The following is an 18,239-nucleotide window of genomic DNA, read 5'->3' on the forward strand; positions in this document are numbered from 1 at the left end:
AGTCCGAGGGTTGGACGGGATGACCCCAGGAGACCCGTGACATCCTGACTTCCTGATCAGTCAATCAATTGTATTTATTGAGTGCTTACTGTGTGCAGAGCACTGTACTAAGCGCTCGGGAGAGCACAATACAGGAGAGTCGGTAGACACTTTCCTTGCCCACAATGAGGTTGCAATCTAGAGGCGGAGACAGACATTGATAGATCACAGATATGGACATAAGTGGTGTGAGGTTGAAGGCGGGGTGAGTATCAAACACTTAAAGGGTACAGATCCAAGTTCAAGGGAGACACAGAAGGGAGAGGGAGTAGGGGAGAGGAGGGCTTAGTCCAGGAAGGCATCTTGGAGGAGATGTGAGGTGGGGAGAGTGGTGGTCTGTCTCATGAAGGAGGAGAGACATACGGGCCAGGGGATGGACATGGGGCTCCTCCTCATGCTCGTGGACTCGTGGGAGCCACTCCTTCCAGTGGGAAACTTCTAGGTCTGGCAGGGGCACTGGCAGTGACCAGCAGCAGTGATGGCAAAGGCAGCAGAAGTTGGCACAGAGTGGCAGCATCAGTCTGCAGCTCCTTATCTCCCTACCTTAATTCCCCTCTCTGGCTCCTTCTGTCTCCCACTCTCTTCCCCTATTCCTACTCTCTGCCTCCTCTCTGTTCCCCAAAAGTGGGTTCACACCCCCATTCTGTCTCTGGTCCCCTAACTGCATGGGGAAGTGATGTCAAGCCCTGTAATTCTTTCGTCAGCAGCGAGAGGGCTCCTGTGACCAGATGAAACATCCCAGGCCCTTCCTGTCTATTCTTCACCCCACAACCCCTTGGGGGGATCTAGGGACTCCCATCATGCTGAGAAGGTGGGATTGCCCACGGCACCCTGGACAACTGGTAGAGTTGGAAAACCATCATGGCGAAGGACCTCGGACTCCTGGGTTTCAATATTCCAATGGCTACCTCTTACCCCCGCTGGACCACCGGAGGAGCTCTTGCTCTGCTCAGAGCTCAGAGCTCTTGCTCTCTGATCAGGCCTACCCCATAAGGATGAAAACTGACATGAAGCTGGCTGACCCCAATCAATAGAGGAGTGAAGCTGAGTTTCTAGGGAGACCTTTGCTAGATTAAGTGTTGGAAATGAACCGATGGAACAGAAGACACATTTGCTGTTTCCCCCTGATAGTGGGCTCGTTAAGGGCCGGCTTCAGACATTTGGCCATTTGGAGTTGGGAAAAAAATGGCCACACTCCTCCTAGGATTATTCTGATGAGTAGGAATGGCTCTCTCCCATCAAGGAGAGTCGGGGAGCTGGTGTGTCTCCCCCAGGTCCAGCTGTGAGTCAATGGCTATACTCTCCCAAGCACCTAATACAGTGCTCTGTACAGAATCAGTGCTCAATAAATACCTTGGATTGATTGAGTGACTGAAGTCATCAAGCCTTATTTATCCCTCCCCATCCCCCAATTCCTAAAATGGCTTTGGAAAGCTCATGGAAGCAGCATCTCTGGCAGCTTTCACAAACAGCTTGGCCTAGGAGAAAGAGCCCGGGCCTGGGAGTTGGAGGACCTGGGTTCTAATCCCAGCTCTGCCACCTACCCATTGTGTGACTTCTAATCCCAGCTCTGCCACGCATCTGCTGTGTGACCTTGGGCAAGTCACTTCACTTCTCTGTGCTTCAGTTACCTTATCTGTAAAATGGGGATTGAGACTGTGAGCCCCAAGTGGGACAGGGACTCAACCTGATTTGCTTGTATCCACCCCAGCTCTTAGAACAGTGCCTGGCACATAGTAAGCACTTAGCAAATACCATAATCATATTATTATTATTATTTGGGCAAGTCATTTCACTTTGCTTTTTCCATATCTATAAAATGAGGATTAAATACCAGTTCTCCCTCCTACTTAGAATGTGAGCCCCATGTGAGACAGGGACTGTACCCAGCATGATGATCTTGAATCTATCCCATCACTTCATACACTGCTTGGCAATACTATCTCCATTTCAGGTGTAAGGCGCCAAGCTCCACTGCTTAGGAACAATGAATAAATTACTGATATTTCAGAATTTAAATTCCCAACTTCAACGGAAACTAGTGTCCACGTTCCCCTTTTTACCAGAAAGGCCAAATGGTAGTCCAGTCCCTGAGCCCAACAGGATGTTCATTTCCACGGAAGTCTTTCTTGCCTACTGACTTGTAATTTCGCAACCAATGACATAATGACAAACACAGCAAGGAAATTCTAGAGTGAGACCTCTGTGTTTGATTGCGTAGTCGGTCACGCAGAACAATGTTTTCTTGTCAAGATAAGAAGAGAGAGCAGACTTTATTCTTGTTCCAGCGTGATAATAGCATGGGGCATTATCAAAATGGGAAATTTGCAACGGGTGTGTAGGGCTTGAATCACTCGAAAGGTTTGTGGCAGGAAGAGAAGAAAATGGCTTAATGGATTGAGCCACTTAAAAGCAATTGAAAGAGACTGAGGCAGGACCCTGTTCCTCTCTGTGAAGAACAGTGCTGGAGGGGAGCTTAGAGCCCCCAACAGTGTTTTTTTTTTCAAGCTCAAGCTGATTCTCCCTGACCTTCCAAGGGCAGGGGTTTACAGGGGAGAAAGAACGAGGGGATTGGGTGGAATAGGTACAGTGAATTTTGATGACACGTGAGCAGTTGGGTAATTTACATTCCCCTACATCACTTAAGGACATCTCTTTTTACTCTACTGCTTCTCTCTGTCAAGAATTTATTTTAGTGCCTGGCTCCCCCATTGGACTATAAGTGTCTTGAGTCTATTAATCGTATTGCACACTCTCAAGCGCTCTGCTCCCATTAAGTGTTGGTTAATACTCTTGATTGAGTAGACATGAACCAATAGGCACACATAGATGTCCCTTAAAATATGGGGGAGGACCTTTGATTTTGAATTTGAGTCAACAGTTCAGACATTTTTGAATGCATAGGCCTGGGAGCCAGGGGATCTGGGTTCTAATTTCAGCTCTGCCTCTTGCCTTCTGTGTGACCTTGGGCAAGCCACTTACTGTACCTCAGTTTCTTCAACGGCAAAATGGGGATTCGATACCAGTTCTCCCTTTTACTTGGACTGTGAGCCCCAGGTAGGACAGGGGCTACATCAGGCCTGATTAACTTGCCTCTTTCCCAGCACCTAGAACAGTGCTCGACACAAATAAGCTCTTAAAAAATACCATAAAAGAAAACCCTTGATCAAAACAACTGGCCTAATTTCATGAAATCTGACTTACCCATCCAAAGATAAGTCCAGGGCTGAATGTCCTGAGGAGGTCATTTCAGAAGGGATAGAGGAGGTGGACACCTGGACAAACAGCTTCTTTCAGAGACCCTGGGTCAGGCTAGGTCACCAAGAAAGATTGAGGATTCCATCCTCCCACTCCATTCATCCTTCCCCTCCATCACTTGGGTTGAGCAACCCTGGCTAAGGAGGGATGGCAGGGAGGACCATCATTTAATTAAGCAGGGCAACTCTGTTCATGTCAAATAACTGATCACACAAGATGCTTCACACCCGCAGAGAAATCCACATGCATCCTCATGGGACTCTAAGTCCCTGCAGCTCACATAGTAGTAGCAAAGTAATTTAAGTGCTTAATATGTGCTAAGCACTGTGCTAAACACTGGGGTGGAGTCGATAAAATCTGATAAGATAAAATCCCTCTCCCACATGGGGATCCCGGACTAAAAGGAAGTGAGAACAAGTATTTTATTACCTTTTGACAGGTGAGGAAACTTAGACCCAAAGAAGCTAAGTGGCTTCATCAAAGTCACACATCAGACAAATGACGGAGGCAGGATTAGAACCCAGGTCTCCTGACTCCCAGTCCTGGGTCATTTCCACTAGGCCATGCTGCTTCTGTATCCTGCATGACTGAACTCCCCACCTCCATCCCATTCCCTGCCCTCCCGGATAACCTGTCTGAGCAGAGCCAAAAGAGAACAAGAACAAGGAAGGGAGGGGTGGGGGTGGGGGTGGGGGTCCTGTCCCAATCCTATGCTTCAGAGCCAGTGTGTTCCCTTCCCAGGGTGTGGGACTTGACAGTCTGAGCTGAGATGGAGGGAGATTAGGCATTGTAAAAGAAAATCACAAAACATAAAGGTATCCAGTACCTTATCAGCCAGTACTAGCGAGAGGATCAACCCGCTGAAAACCAAACTGTCCACCTCAAATTTGTACAAATAGCCACCCTGCACACACACACACGCACACACACACACACACACAGAGTCATACACTTTTCTGCTCTCTTTTCCTCCTTCACTCGGTACTTGCTCTTTGTTCAACTCACACAAACCTCCTGACTTCCTCCATTTCTTCCATTTTGGACCAAAATCAGTCAATCAGTGGTATTTATTTAGCACTTGCTGCACACACAGCACTGTGCTAAGGCCTTGGGAGAGTATGAAACAACAAAGTTGGTAGACATGTTCCCTGCCCACAAGGAGCTTACATTCTATAGGGGGAAACATATTAAAATAAATTACAGATATGGACATAAGTGCTGTGGAACTGAGTGGGGGGAACATCAAGTGGTTAAGTATTCATCCAATGCTCATCCCTTTCCCCATTCTCCTCAACACTGACAAACCCCGCAATCCCCAACAACTGAAAAGGCCTTCTCCAGGAACGTCCTCCAGGAGGCCTTCTTGTATTAACCCTTGTGACTTTCAAGTCATGCCACTCCATCAGCCACCTTGTCCTGTAATCATTCATAGATTTGTGGTCGATTTTCTTGCGATGACTACTGTGTTTACAACTTTTATTATTATTATTATTGGAATAATAATTACGATAAGAAGTGAAGTGGCCAAATTGGAAAGAGCAAAGGACTGGGAGGTAGGAGACCTCGGTTCTTGCTCTGGCTCTATTATACTCAACTGCTGTATGACCTTAGGCAAGTCACTAACTTCTCTGAGCCTCACTTTTCTCATCTGTAAAATAGGAACAATCGTATTTGTTAAGCACTGGGGTAGATATAAGGTAATCAGATTGGTTGAGTAGGAATTGTCTCTATTTGTTGCTGAATTGTACTTTCCAAGTGCTTAGTACAGTGCTCTGCACAGTAAGCACTCAATAAATACGATTGAATGAATGAATGCATGAATGAATGAATGACACAGTCCCTGTTCCACCTGGGGCTCACACTCTTAATCCCAGTTTTACAGATGAAGTAACTGAGGCCCAGAGAAGTTGTGACATGTCCACACTAGACATGTGGCAGGCAGGATTAGAACCCAGGTCCTTCTGACTATAAGGCCCATGCTGTATCTACTAAGCCACACTGTTCTCCTTTTCTGTTAAAACTGGAACTTTAGCCAATCTGATTATTTTGTATCTAGCCCAGTATTTAGCACAGTTCTTGTCACATAGTAAGCACTTACTAAATACCATAGGTTATTGAGCATTAATTTTGTACTAAGCAATGGGGCAGATGAAATATAATAATATCAGATGCAGTGTCTGTCTCTTATTTGACAATATTTGGCAATTTCTGCTTACAGTCTTTCCCTTTCCAATGGCTGTTTCTTGAATGTAGGGGTTGCTAAATCTTTTGTTTGTTTCCCAACCACCCTAGATAAGGAGCTGCACATTGTTTATTCTGACAGAGATCCACCCATACACAAAAAACCACACCCTCCTACACAACCGCACACAGTTCACATATTTTTCTGTTGATGGTAAAGTCATTTGCTTCAACCCAGGACATAGGCCTGTTTTTCAGGTGTCACATTTATTTGTGCCCTAAAAACGACTTGATATCCCCTAGGGAACACCCCCTCCCTGCTCACGGTAAGATCAGAGAGGAGCAGAAGCGAAACTCCAATTTGGTTTCTTTAAAAACCTAGCATGTTCTGAGGGGTAATTATGCTCACAACTGTTGCGACACCTTTCCAGCAGAGATGGGCAGAAAAGGAATGCTGTTTACTTAAAATATATTTGAGCAACACTTTCCATCAAGTGGCAAATTGCTATTTAAATCCTGTGGTACTTGTGAAAATAGCATCAATCAAAATGAACATCTTTCCTCAGTAATACTAGGGCAATAGTCAACCAAAATACTACTGTTTGGGCAAGAAAACCTCCCATAAAGGAAGAAAATGAAGCCAAAATTCAAGCAGACTCCCAAGAAATTTTTCCCACACAGGATTCATGATGCTAGTCCATTTATGTCAAAAGTCACTTCCCCATAGAGTTTGTAAGCAGTGTTGCCCAGGAGGAAGAGCACGGGCCTGGGATTCTAAGAACCTGGGTTCTAATACCAGCTCTGATGCTTGCCAACTGTGTAACCTCGGAAAGTCACTTGACTTTTCTACACTTCTTTTCTCATCTGGAAAATGAGGATTTAATCTCTGTTTTCCCTCCCTCTTAGATTGTGAGCCCGTGTGGGCCAGGGACTTGTGTGTAACTTGATTACTTTGGAACAGGGCTTGCCACATACTATGGGTTTTATAAACACCACAGTTGTTATTATTATTATTATTATTTGGCTGAATTTTCACTTCAGTTCATGTGTCCTCACAGGCAAGTAATAATAATAATGTTGGTATTTGTTAAGCGCTTACTATGTGCAGAGCACTGTTCTAAGCGCTGGGGTAAACACAGGGGAATCAGGTTGTCCCACGTGGGGCTCACAGTCTTAATCCCCATTTTACAGATGAGGGAACTGAGGCACAGAGAAGTGAAGTGACTTGCCCACAGTCACACAGCTGACAAGTGGCAGAGCTGGGATTCGAACTCATGAGCCCTGACTCCAAAGCCCGTGCTCTTTCCACTGCGCCACGCTGCTTCTCAAGGGTGTGCAAGGGTAGCACACCCTTGCATTTGGAATGGGACAGCAGCTACCTCTGGCCACCAACTCTACTTAACAATTAATCAGTGAGAAGCAGTGTGGGCTAAAAGATAGACCATGAGCCTGGGAGTCAGAAGGACCTGGGTTCTAATCCCAGCTCCATCACCTGTCTGCTGTGTGACCCTGGGCAAGTCATTTCACTTCTCTGTGCCTTAGTTACCGCATCTGTAAAATAGGGCTTCAGACTATTAACCCCAAGTGGGATATGGATCATATCCAACCTAATTAGCTTGTATCTACCCCAATGTAATGCTTAGAACAGTGCCTGGCACATAATAAGCACTTAACAAGTACAATTAAATATCAATTAATGGTATTTAGAAAGCTATTACTGTGTGCAGAGCACTGTGCTAAGTTCTTGGGAGAGAATAACTGAGAAAGTAGATATGTCCCTGACCTCCAGAAACTTAAAATCTAGTGGGGGAGACAGGTATTAAAATCAATTACAGATAGGGGGAAGCCACCAAATATAAAGGTAAGTGCATAAGTGTTGTGGGGATGGGGATAGCATGGAGTACCCAAGTGCTGAGGGTATATGGACTCAAGTACCTAGCAATGCAGAGAGGGGTAAGAGCAGGGTGTGGAGGTGAGAGGTTGGTCAGGGAAAGCTTCCTGGAGGAAGTGTGATTTCAGTAAGGTTTGAGATGGGGAGAACAGCGATCTGTCCAATGTGAAGATGGAGGGAGTTCCAGGCAAGAGGGAGGGCGTGAGGAGGGGGTTGACTGAAAGAGGTGAGAATGGACTGGTGTTAAGAGTCAAGTGTACCGGCTATGTTTTAATGGAAGGAGAGCAAGGGTAGGTAGTGGAGAGAGAAGCGACTGAGGGCTTTAAAGTCACCAACTGCCCATCCCAGGAAATGAACTTCTTCATCTCTGACCTTCAAAGCTTAATCTAGACTGTAAGCTTCCTGGATGGGATATGGTTTTAGTAGGGCTTTGAGCATGGAGTGAGCAGTGGGGATTGGCTATTTTCTCTACTCCCTCTCCCTTCTGCGTCACCCTTGCCTTGATTTTTTACCCTTTATTCACCCCATCCTCAGCCCCACAGGACTTATGTATAGTTCTGTAACATATATTAATGACTGCCTTCCCTTCTAGACTGTAAATTCCTTGTGGGCAGGGAACATGTCCACCAACTCTGCTATACTGTACTTTTCCAAGCACTTAGTACAGTGCTCTGCACACAATAAGCACTCAATAAATAGGATTAATTAATTCATCTCTGCTAAGCCTTCTCAGTGCACACAACTGACCAAGATGCCTGCTTCTTATCTCTCATAATTTACCATGGTTTTGAATGACTATTAGTCACCTGGCAAAGAGGCACTTGAAAAAAGAATGGCTCTTGAATGAAATGCCCATAAGCAGCACAACTGAAACAGAGAAAAATAATGGAAAAAAAAAGTCTTACTCTCTGCTGGGGGGTGCTGGAAACTTTGGGGAGCACTTGCTAAAGCTGAAAAAAAAATCAATACGCTTTCCTGCCAAACTAGTGGGCTCGAACATTTCAGTGGAGTGAATGACTTCAGCAATAACTTCTTCTTATTTTCCAATCAAGCAAGCAATTTGCTGTCACATTTTATTTTAAGCTTCCAATCATCATCAGTACATTAAATTTTCATTTGAACAGCATTGACCCAAATTCCCCGGACAATAATCATGTGCGTCGTCACGTGTACAGCCTGGTGACTGTGGCCTGTCCATTATCTTTCAGCCAAAGTCAAGCATTAGTTAACAGGCACTGAAAGTAAACTATTTCCCCAATTAGGTAATAATGCATCTTTCTCTGGTGACTCATTTAGAAACTCCAAAATGGTTTCAATCCTTCTGAATCCAAATGGAATCGTAAAATGGCAGTAGAGTTGTCCTTCGTATTTGAAGATATGGCTCCTGGCAGTGAGAAGCTATCGAAAATGGGTGGGTGTCCCTGAAAGGTCAATGATAGTCCATTCCATACCCTCTACAGGTCAGAGTTAGCCTTTACTACACTGATTTATCCTCCACTAACAGTGCCTATCATGCAGTGCTTTCTGTGTCCTGGGAGAAGTTGAGTCCAGTCAAACTGCATTGTACAATCAGAACTGCTACTGCTGTTTGGGAATTGGTCTTTTATTCTCTCAACATTCCTGAGGCGTCTACTCAAGGAAAGAAACCCATATCCTATTTGTCAAACTACAGGATATTACAGTGCTTGAAACTGTTTTTCTCTCTGTCCTTCAACTTTTTTTTGTCCTCCCCTTTAAAAAAACATGTTAAATGAGGCGTCACGTGAGGAGCCACGTGGTGTAGTGAATACAACATGGGCTTGAGCATCAGAAGGACCTGAGTTCTAGCCCTGGCTCCACCACTTGTCAGCTGTGTCACCTTGGGCAAGTCGCTTAACTTCTCTGTGTCTCAGCTACCTCATCTGTAAAATGGGGATTACGACTAGGAACTCCATGTGGGACATGAACTGTGCCCAACCTGAGTACGGTGTTTCTACCCCAGTGTTTAGAACACTGCCTGGAACATAGAAATCATTTAACAAATACCATAAGAAAACAGTCTTTACTATGATACAGGCACTGATCTAAGCACTGCAGTCGATATAAGATGATTAGGTTGGACAAAATCTATGTCTCACATGGGGCTCAGAGTCTTAATTCCCATTTATTCAGTTGAGGTAGCTGAGGCACAGAGAAGTTAGATAACTAGCTCAAGGTCACACAGATGATAAGTGGCAGAGCCAGGTTTAGAATCCGGATCCTCTGACTCTCAGGCCTGCCTGTGCTCTTTCCACTAGGCCACGCTGCTTCTCCCTACTCTTGGATATTCTGTTCTCCTCCATTATATCAGAACCCTCTTAAAATAATGCTGCTTACCCATTCATCCAATCTGATGCTCAGAAGGATGAGCTGTAACTATGAAAACTAGCCAACCACTATGGGCAAACTTTCTTTGAAAAAAGCTATCATATACCACTGAGAGAAGGCTTCCAGGGCTCAATATGACACTCCTGCCCCAGATGGGGATATATATATATATATATCCTCCTTGCCACGTAGGAGACTGTGTCCTGCCCTGTCTTGTACTTTCCCTTTGGGACAAAGAATAGAATGAGCACAACAGGCCTCCACAAAACCTGGGAAGACTGGCGGCTGCTTTACGGGTGCTGTGGCTTCAGCTGTGTCCTGAACTCTGAACCACCAGGAGCTGGAAATTCTGCTCCTCTAGCCACAGCACCCCTCTAATTCTTTTGTATTTGTCTGTTGTATTTTAATGTTTCATTGTTCCTGATGTGTCAATCTTCAGTAACTTCTCCCCACTCTACTCTTAGAATGTGAATTCCTTGAGGAATGGGGACCATGTCTAATTCTCACCTGTATATTCTGTTCCAACATATAGTACAGCAGCTGCAGGGTGGCAGGCCATTAAATGCTCTGTGTGGATTTCACCAACCCAGACCCTCTATTGAGGACCTGAAGGATATCTAAAGCTGAAAGTAGTCCTGGGCTCCAGCTGCTGGTCAAATTCAAAGCCTTCCTAAGAGCTTCTGGGACTTCCACATACCTAACCTCCCACTTACCTACTACTCCTCTAGATTATAAAATCATCCCCTAGATTGTAAGCTTCTTCCCTAGACTGTAAACTCATTGTGGGCAGGGAATGTGTATGTGATATTATTATATTGTACTTTTCCAAGCCCTTAGTACAGTGCTCTGCACACTGTAAACACTCAATAAATACAATTGATTTATTGATTGATTGAGTACTGTGACCTCCCTCTGCAGTGTCACTCTTTACTCTTTGTTTCTGCTTAGCTGGTCTGCTATGATCCTCCACTCACACCACTCCTAATAATAATAACAATAATAATGAGCATAATAATGACAATGGGATAGATACAAGATAAGCAGATTGTGCGTAGTCCCTGCCCACATGAGACTCACTGTCTAAAAGGGAGGGAAAACAGGTATTTTATCCCCATTTTACTGACAAGGAAATTGTGGCCCAGAGAAGTGTCTTGCCCAGGGTCACACAGCAGGAAAGCTGCAAAGTCAGGTCTAGAACCCAGGTTTCTCGGTTCCTTGTCCCATGCTCTTTCAACTAGGCCACACTCTCTCACCTCTCACTGTCCATGGCATTCAGAGGGGTAACGATTCTCTTTGAATATAGGGACACAAAAGGAGCAGTTATTTTAGAGCAGGGGTGAGGATTGGGAGCAGATGGGGTTTAAAGAGCTAACAGGCAAATGACAACACTCCACTTGGGGTCTTTTTATCCCCATATGAAAACACTAAGATTTTTTCAGCGACCTGGCATTATAAAATGTGAGAGTCCAGCTCAAAAACTGGTGGGGGGGCCATCAACCCCATGGAGTGGGAACCTATAATGCTATTTTCCCAGTCTGACTGCCCTCCCCTCTCAAATGAGCCAACCCCATCCCTCCCAACCTTCCAAACTCAGCTATAAATCTGCCTCTTCCATGAAGCCCTCCCACAAGAACTATACTAGACTCTGGTGGCCACCATCATGATTTACCTGACTCGCTACAATGTGTTAAGCATTGTACTAGGTTTTATGAAATTAGGAAACCCAGTTCCACTCCTCAGAAACAAAAATTCCAAATCAAATCACTCAAAACGCTTCAGATAAGCACAGATTTATACAGGGTACTAGATATTAATTATACATCTTAATGACCAATCCAGAACACCAATATAGTAGCAGATCCATCTATCAACCACCCTTCTAGGTATAACTATCTTCTAAGGCCTCCCACCCTCCTTAAATCATCCTTTTTATCCATTCGTTCAAATTGTGTTCCATGCCTCCTTCCCCCAAGGCCAAATGTATCTCCTTCTGAACAGGCTTGGGTTACCCAGCTTCTTGAGTTTCTTGGGTGAGACATAGCTATAATCTTACACTTGTACTGTGTCCAACTGAACAATTGGAATTTGTACCCACTGTGACTTCCTCATTAGATCAGGAGTTTCTCCAGGGCAGAAACTCCTCTCCTTCTTCTAACTCTGCCAGGGAGCCTATGACAAAGCTTGTTATAACTTCTCTGTGCCTCAGTTACCTCATCTGTAAAATGGGGACTAAGACTGTAAACCCCACGTGGGACATCCTGATTCCCCTGTGTCTACCCCAGCGCTTAGAACAGTGCTCGGCACATAGTAAGCGCTTAACAAATACCAACATTATTATTATTATTATATAGTCAGTCGATCATATTTATTGAGCACTTACTCTGTGTAGAGCACTGTACTAAGTGCTTGGGAGAGTACAATATAAAAATATAACAGGGGTACATTCCTTGTCCAAAGTGATCTTCCAGTCTAATAATAATAATAATGTTGGTATTTGTTAAGCACTATGTGCAGAGCACTGTTCTAAGTACTGGAGTAGATACAGGGGAATCAGGTTGTCCCCCGCAAGGCTCACAATCTTAATCCCCATTTTACAGATGAGGTCACTGAGGCACAGAGAAGTTAAATGACCTGCCCACAGTCACACAGCTGACAAGTGGCAGAGCTGGGATTCAAACCCATGACCTCTGACTTCCAGGCCTGTGCTCTTTCCACTGAGCCACGCTGTGAATCTAGAGGGAGTTCACAGTCTAGAGGGAGTTCACTGACTGATGTTGATTGACTTTTTATCAGGGTCTAATCTGATCTACCAATACCACCAGACTAGGTTTTTGGAGCCTCCCTGGCCATGCAGGTTGTCAAGATTTGAGCCATCAGAGACTTCTGTGAAGGAGTGCAGTTGTCTTTTAGCCAGAAGTCTTTAAAGATGGAACAAGTGGTGGCTAAAGAGGAGGTCTCTCACAAGATCCACTGCCTTGTTTAAAGTCTGGCATGTAAAATGGGCAGGGGATGGGACATGGTGGAGCATGTCTTTATCTGCAGCTGTGGGCAGAGTCTGAGGACTCTTGACCTGGGATAATAATGATGGTATTTGTTAAGCTTTTACTATGTGCCAGGTACCGTTCTAAGCGCTGGGATAGATACAAGCTAATCAGGTTGGACTCGGTCCCTGTCCCACAGGGGGCTCACAGTCTTAATCCCCATGTTATAGACAAAGTAGCTGAGGCACAGAGAAGTTAAGTGATTCACCCATAGTCACCCTGCAGACATGTGTTGGAGCAGGGATTAGAAGCCAGGTCCTTCTGACTCTCAGGCCTGGATTGGGATAAAGTGAAAGTCCATTTGCATTCTCTGCCTTCTTCTGTACAGGAGGAAGAACTGATCTCAGTTTTCCCTGACACATGCAAAATCCTCCAGATTTCCCCATGGCCATTTTCCCTTTTTGACTTTGAGGAGCAACTCTGAAGAGTTAGGAAAGGGAACAAAATGGGCAAGAAGCAGCACTGCCCTTTACTTAATCTCAGGAGGAAGCTCACCCCTCCTTGCTATCTCCCAGCCAGTTCAGAGGCTATGGGTTTCTGCTGTGCACAGATAGAATATTCTGGCACAGACCCAGGTTAGTGCTTTTATTGCAGTAAGAGCCCCTTGCAGGATTGTCATTTGGAGAGGCGCTGACATCCTACTTTTCCAAGTAGTTGTGTGTATTTAATGCATGCTTAAATAGCACAAATGGAAAAAAGCTGTTTTGATTTCTAGCTTTCAGAGCTCAGGTCCAATGTTTTATGTCCTGCAGTTGGTAGAGGGGGTGGGTAATATGTGTGGGATCAAGGGTTTGGATGGGTTTCTAGAAGTTCTGAAGTCAACCATTATTCATTAATGTTACCATAGTCACAACACATTGATCTTCTTCATCAGAGGTCCCACCTCCAATCCCCTACATTCATAATGCACATGAGTGTATTTTTCTGGCTAGACAGTAAGCTCCTTGAGAGCATGAATAGATCTGCTAATTCTACTGCAAAATCTCCCAAGAGTTTAGTAAAATGGTCTGCACACAGGAGACTATCAGTAAATACTATGGATTGATAAGGGATATGAACTCAATTTTGAAATCTTACCAGGTTTTCTACTTAAGGAAAATTAAAAGTGTCATTTTTTAATCATATAAAATTGGGAATGGTGCTAATGGAAAGAATGAGAAAATTCATACTATGAATTTCTGTGGCATCTTTGCTAGTCCATATTTGGTGTCTCTCCATCCATGGGAGGTAAAGAGAGGCAGAAAGGATTATCCTCATTTCCCAGATGGGGAAACCAAGGATCAGAGAGGGACCAGGCACTGTCCTTGTCCTTTAGCATCCTCAATACAATACTCCATAGGAGACTCCAAATCCAAGGTATTCAATAAACACTTACAGAAGACAGTGATAATGTTGATGATGAAAATAATGGAAACATCTGGCAGACACTTGCAAATCCTTCCACTTCCTCCAACCTTCTCCACCATGACGAGTAAGTGTTCTGGGCTTCATCTTCACCCTGAGTCCATTTTCAACCCGTCCTTCACTGAATCAGTGATAAAGTGTGTGGGACTTGGTAGTGGTTGGATAAAACCTCATATGATAATAATAATAATAATGGTATTTGTTAAGCTCTTACTATGTGCCAAGCACTGTTCTAAGTGCTGGGGTGGATACAGGCAAATCAGGATGGACACAGTCCCTGTCCTACATGGGGCTCACAGTCGCGGTCCCCTTTTTGCAGATGACGTAACTGAGACACAGAGAAATGAAGTGACTTGTCCTAGGTCACACAGCAGACAAGTGGAGGAGCCAGGATTAGAACCCATGATCTTCTGACTCCCAAGCTTGTGCTCTATCCACTCGCCATAAAGCCCACCCCTACCTCCGCACCTCAATCCAACCAGAATTCTTATGGGAGTTGGCCACTGCTGGTTGGAACCCCATGGTCCCAGAAAAGAATGGGTTTGTAGGAGGAAACACGTGGTGAGACTATTCAAAGAGGCAGCAGAGGGACCAAGCCTGATTTCCCCACAGATCCCTGCTCTCTCCCAGCCTCCTGTAAGGGATTGTTAAAAGCACAGTGTGGCAGAGTGTTCCAATAGGTGGGGTGGAAGGGAGGGGTCCTTGCCCAGCCACACAGCCCTGTCAGAGATCTTTGAGCCTAACGATGATGGTATTTGATGATAGCATTTATTAAGGGCTTCCTATGTGCTAAGCACTGTTCTAAGCACTGGGGTAGATACAAGTTAATAATAATAATAATAGTTATTATTATGGTACTTGTTAAGCACTTCCTATGTGTCAAGCACTGGGGTAGGTACAAGTTAATCATCATCTGTGACACAGTCCTTGTCCCACGTGGGGCTCACAGTCTTAATCCCCATTTTATAGATGAGGGAACTGAAGCCCAGAGAAGCAAAGCAACTTGCCCAGGTCATACAGCAGACAAGTGGCAGGTTAAGTCCAGGAGGCTAACCCTACCTGATAAGGAGCTTTATACTCAACTGTTGGATTTCTTTGGAAAGATTTCATTCTTTTAAGCCCAGGACCCCCAAAGCCCCTCCACCACACACACACACACACACACACACACACACACACACACATACACACACAAACCACAACAAGTGTGCAAGCATACAAGATGGCCAGAGACCTGGTGAGAAACAAGAAAAACAACAGACAAACTCCAAAGTGGAGGACCTGGGTGCTGATCTGAAGGCAAAATCAGAGCACACTCAAACATACACACACACACACACACACACACACACACACGCAGTCATCCATGCTCAGCAGCTCTGAATGTTAAAAGTCTGCCAAGAAAAACCTTGTCTTCACAGTGAACAAAAGTATGATTAATAATTAATTGCTTGCTCGCTAATTAGCATTCCCTTGGGCAGCTGTCGACAGGATTCCGCTTACTTCCCCAAACGGATCCCCCTCCAAGTTCCCCCCCGCGTCCCTCCCAAGCCAGTTCTGGGAGCAGGGAGTTGATGTGGAGCCGGGTTCTGGGCAGAATTTCCTCTTTGCCTATAGCAGCTGTGCCCCCCTCAAGAAGCCATTCCTCCCTTCGCTCTTCCCACCCCACATGTGAGGCAGTCTGTTCCATTTGTACCTCCCTCTGGACTCTCTCATCTTCATTCCCTCCCTCATACTGTTTCCCACATAGCTTGGAATTCCCTCCCCCCTCATATCAGAAAGACCACCGCTATCCTCTCATTCAAATCCCTCTTAAAAGCCCTCCTCCTCCAATAAGCCTTCTCCAATTAATTTCCCAGCACCCTGAGCCTTACCCCTCAGTTAATTCTAGTATTTATGAACTTATTTACAGCCTCCTTAGTGCACATGTAAACACATAAATAAATAAATCGAGCTGAGATATGTCTCTGTGTAATTTATTTATTATGACAATATGTAAATATTTTTGTATTTGTCTCTCCTGTTAGAGTGTAAGTCCCTTGAGGGCAGGTAAAACGTAACTTCATTATTCTGAATATCCCAAGTGTCTGGTAGTGTACAGCAACAACTAGACTGTGAGCCTACTGTGGTCAGGGATCATTTCTGTTGCTGTATTGTACTTTCCAAGCACTTAGTACAGTGCTCTGCCCACAGTAAGTGCTCAGTAAATATGACTGCATAAACAAGTGGGTGTTCACTTAATACTGCTGCTGCTGCTGCTACTAGTAAGGCTGCTACTCCTTTCTACAGTTACTAAGACTTCTGCTAATACTACTACAGCTACTACTACTAATAATAATGGTGGTATTTGTTAAGTGCTTACTATGTGCAAAGGACTGTTCTAAGCACTGGGGGTTACAAGGTGATCAGGTTGTCCCATGTGGGGCTCACAGTCTTAATCCCCATTTTACAGATGAGGTAACTGAGGCCCAGAGAAGTTAAGTGACTTGCCCAAGTCACACAGCTGACAAGTGGCGGAGCCGGGGTTAGAACCCATGACCTCTGACTCCCAAGCCCAAGCTCTTTCCACTGAGCCACAAACTACTACTTTCATTACTACTAAGTTACTTCTAATACTATCACTACTAATACTACTCAGAAACTTTTTAAGTGTTTACTAAGTGTCGGGCGCTGTACTAAGTGCTGGACTAGATACAAGCTAATCAGGTTGGACACGGACCTTGCCCACATGGGGCTCACAGTCTTAATCCCCATTTTGCAGTTGAGGGAATTGAGGCACAGAGAAGTTATTACTACTAAGCCTGCTACTTCTATGCAGCGTGGCTTAGTGGAAAGAACACAAGCTTAGGAGTCAGAGGTTATGGGTTCTAATCCCGGATCCCCACTTGTCAGCTGTGTGACTTTGGGCAAGTCTCTTCACTTCTCGGTGTCTCATCTGTAAAATGGGGATTAAGACTGTGAGCCTCATGTGGGACAACCTGATTACCTTGTATCTACCCCAGCACTTAGAACTGTGCTCGGCACATAGTAAGCGCTTAACAAATACCAACATTATTATTATTACTATTATTATGGCTGTTTCTACTACTACCACTACTTCTATTACTATGTCTAAAGTAGGTATTTCTTTCTATGACTACTCCTAATCACTAACTCATTCAGCATCTGCTAGGCGAAAAATGCTGGACAGAGGAGTCACCTCTCCATCCCCGTTGACAACAAGTCTTCTGTTGTGATAATAGCATTAATGGTATTTCTTAAGGACTTACCATGTGCCAGGCATTGTACTAAGCACTGGAGTGAATACAAGCAAATCAGAATGTACACAGTCCTTTAATCCCAGTCTTAATCCCCATTTTATAGGTGAAGTAACTGAGGTCAAAATCACAGAGCAGACAAGCGGTAGAGCCGGGATTAGAACGCAGATCCTTCTGACTCCCAGGCTTGTGCTCTACCCACTAGGTCATGCTGCTTCTGTGGATGGGAATGCTGAGTCCTGCGTGAGCTGTCCTATGTGGTGACCCACACTCGCCAGGGCAAGATGGGACTGAGGAAAACCTTTCCTGATCCCAGCCCTCCACAGGATCCAGGAAGCCCATAACTGGCCATACATGATTAAATCTCATTTCAAAGGATGCTGGGAATGGCACCATTTTCTGTAGTGCAAAGGCCGATATAGGAGATCTTTGAACAAGCACCACAAGGGTGACAGCAAGAAATGTCCTTATGGATTCCAGGAAGGACAAATATATTTCCTATGCTCCTATGCTCGAGCTGCTGAGCACTGCTGGCGAAAGTCCAAGCACAAAGCCAACCTCACACACTTCGAATTTATCCTTTCCTGCCTTAACTCTGCCCTCTCCTCCGCCAGGCAAAACTTCTTCTCCTCCCTCATCGACACCCATGCCCGTCACCCCTGCCAATTGTTCCGGATCTTTAACTCTCTCCTTAGGCCCCCTGTTCCTCCCCATCCCCCATCTCTCACCCACAATGATCTGGCCACCTACTTCATCACAAAAATCAACACAATCAGGTCTGAGCTCTCCAAAGTCACCCCTCCCCCTCTCCCCTCCTCCCCA

The sequence above is a fragment of the Ornithorhynchus anatinus genome, chromosome 2 (genome assembly GCF_004115215.2).
Source record: "Ornithorhynchus anatinus isolate Pmale09 chromosome 2, mOrnAna1.pri.v4, whole genome shotgun sequence".
In the NCBI taxonomy this organism is placed as follows: Eukaryota; Metazoa; Chordata; class Mammalia; order Monotremata; family Ornithorhynchidae; genus Ornithorhynchus; species Ornithorhynchus anatinus.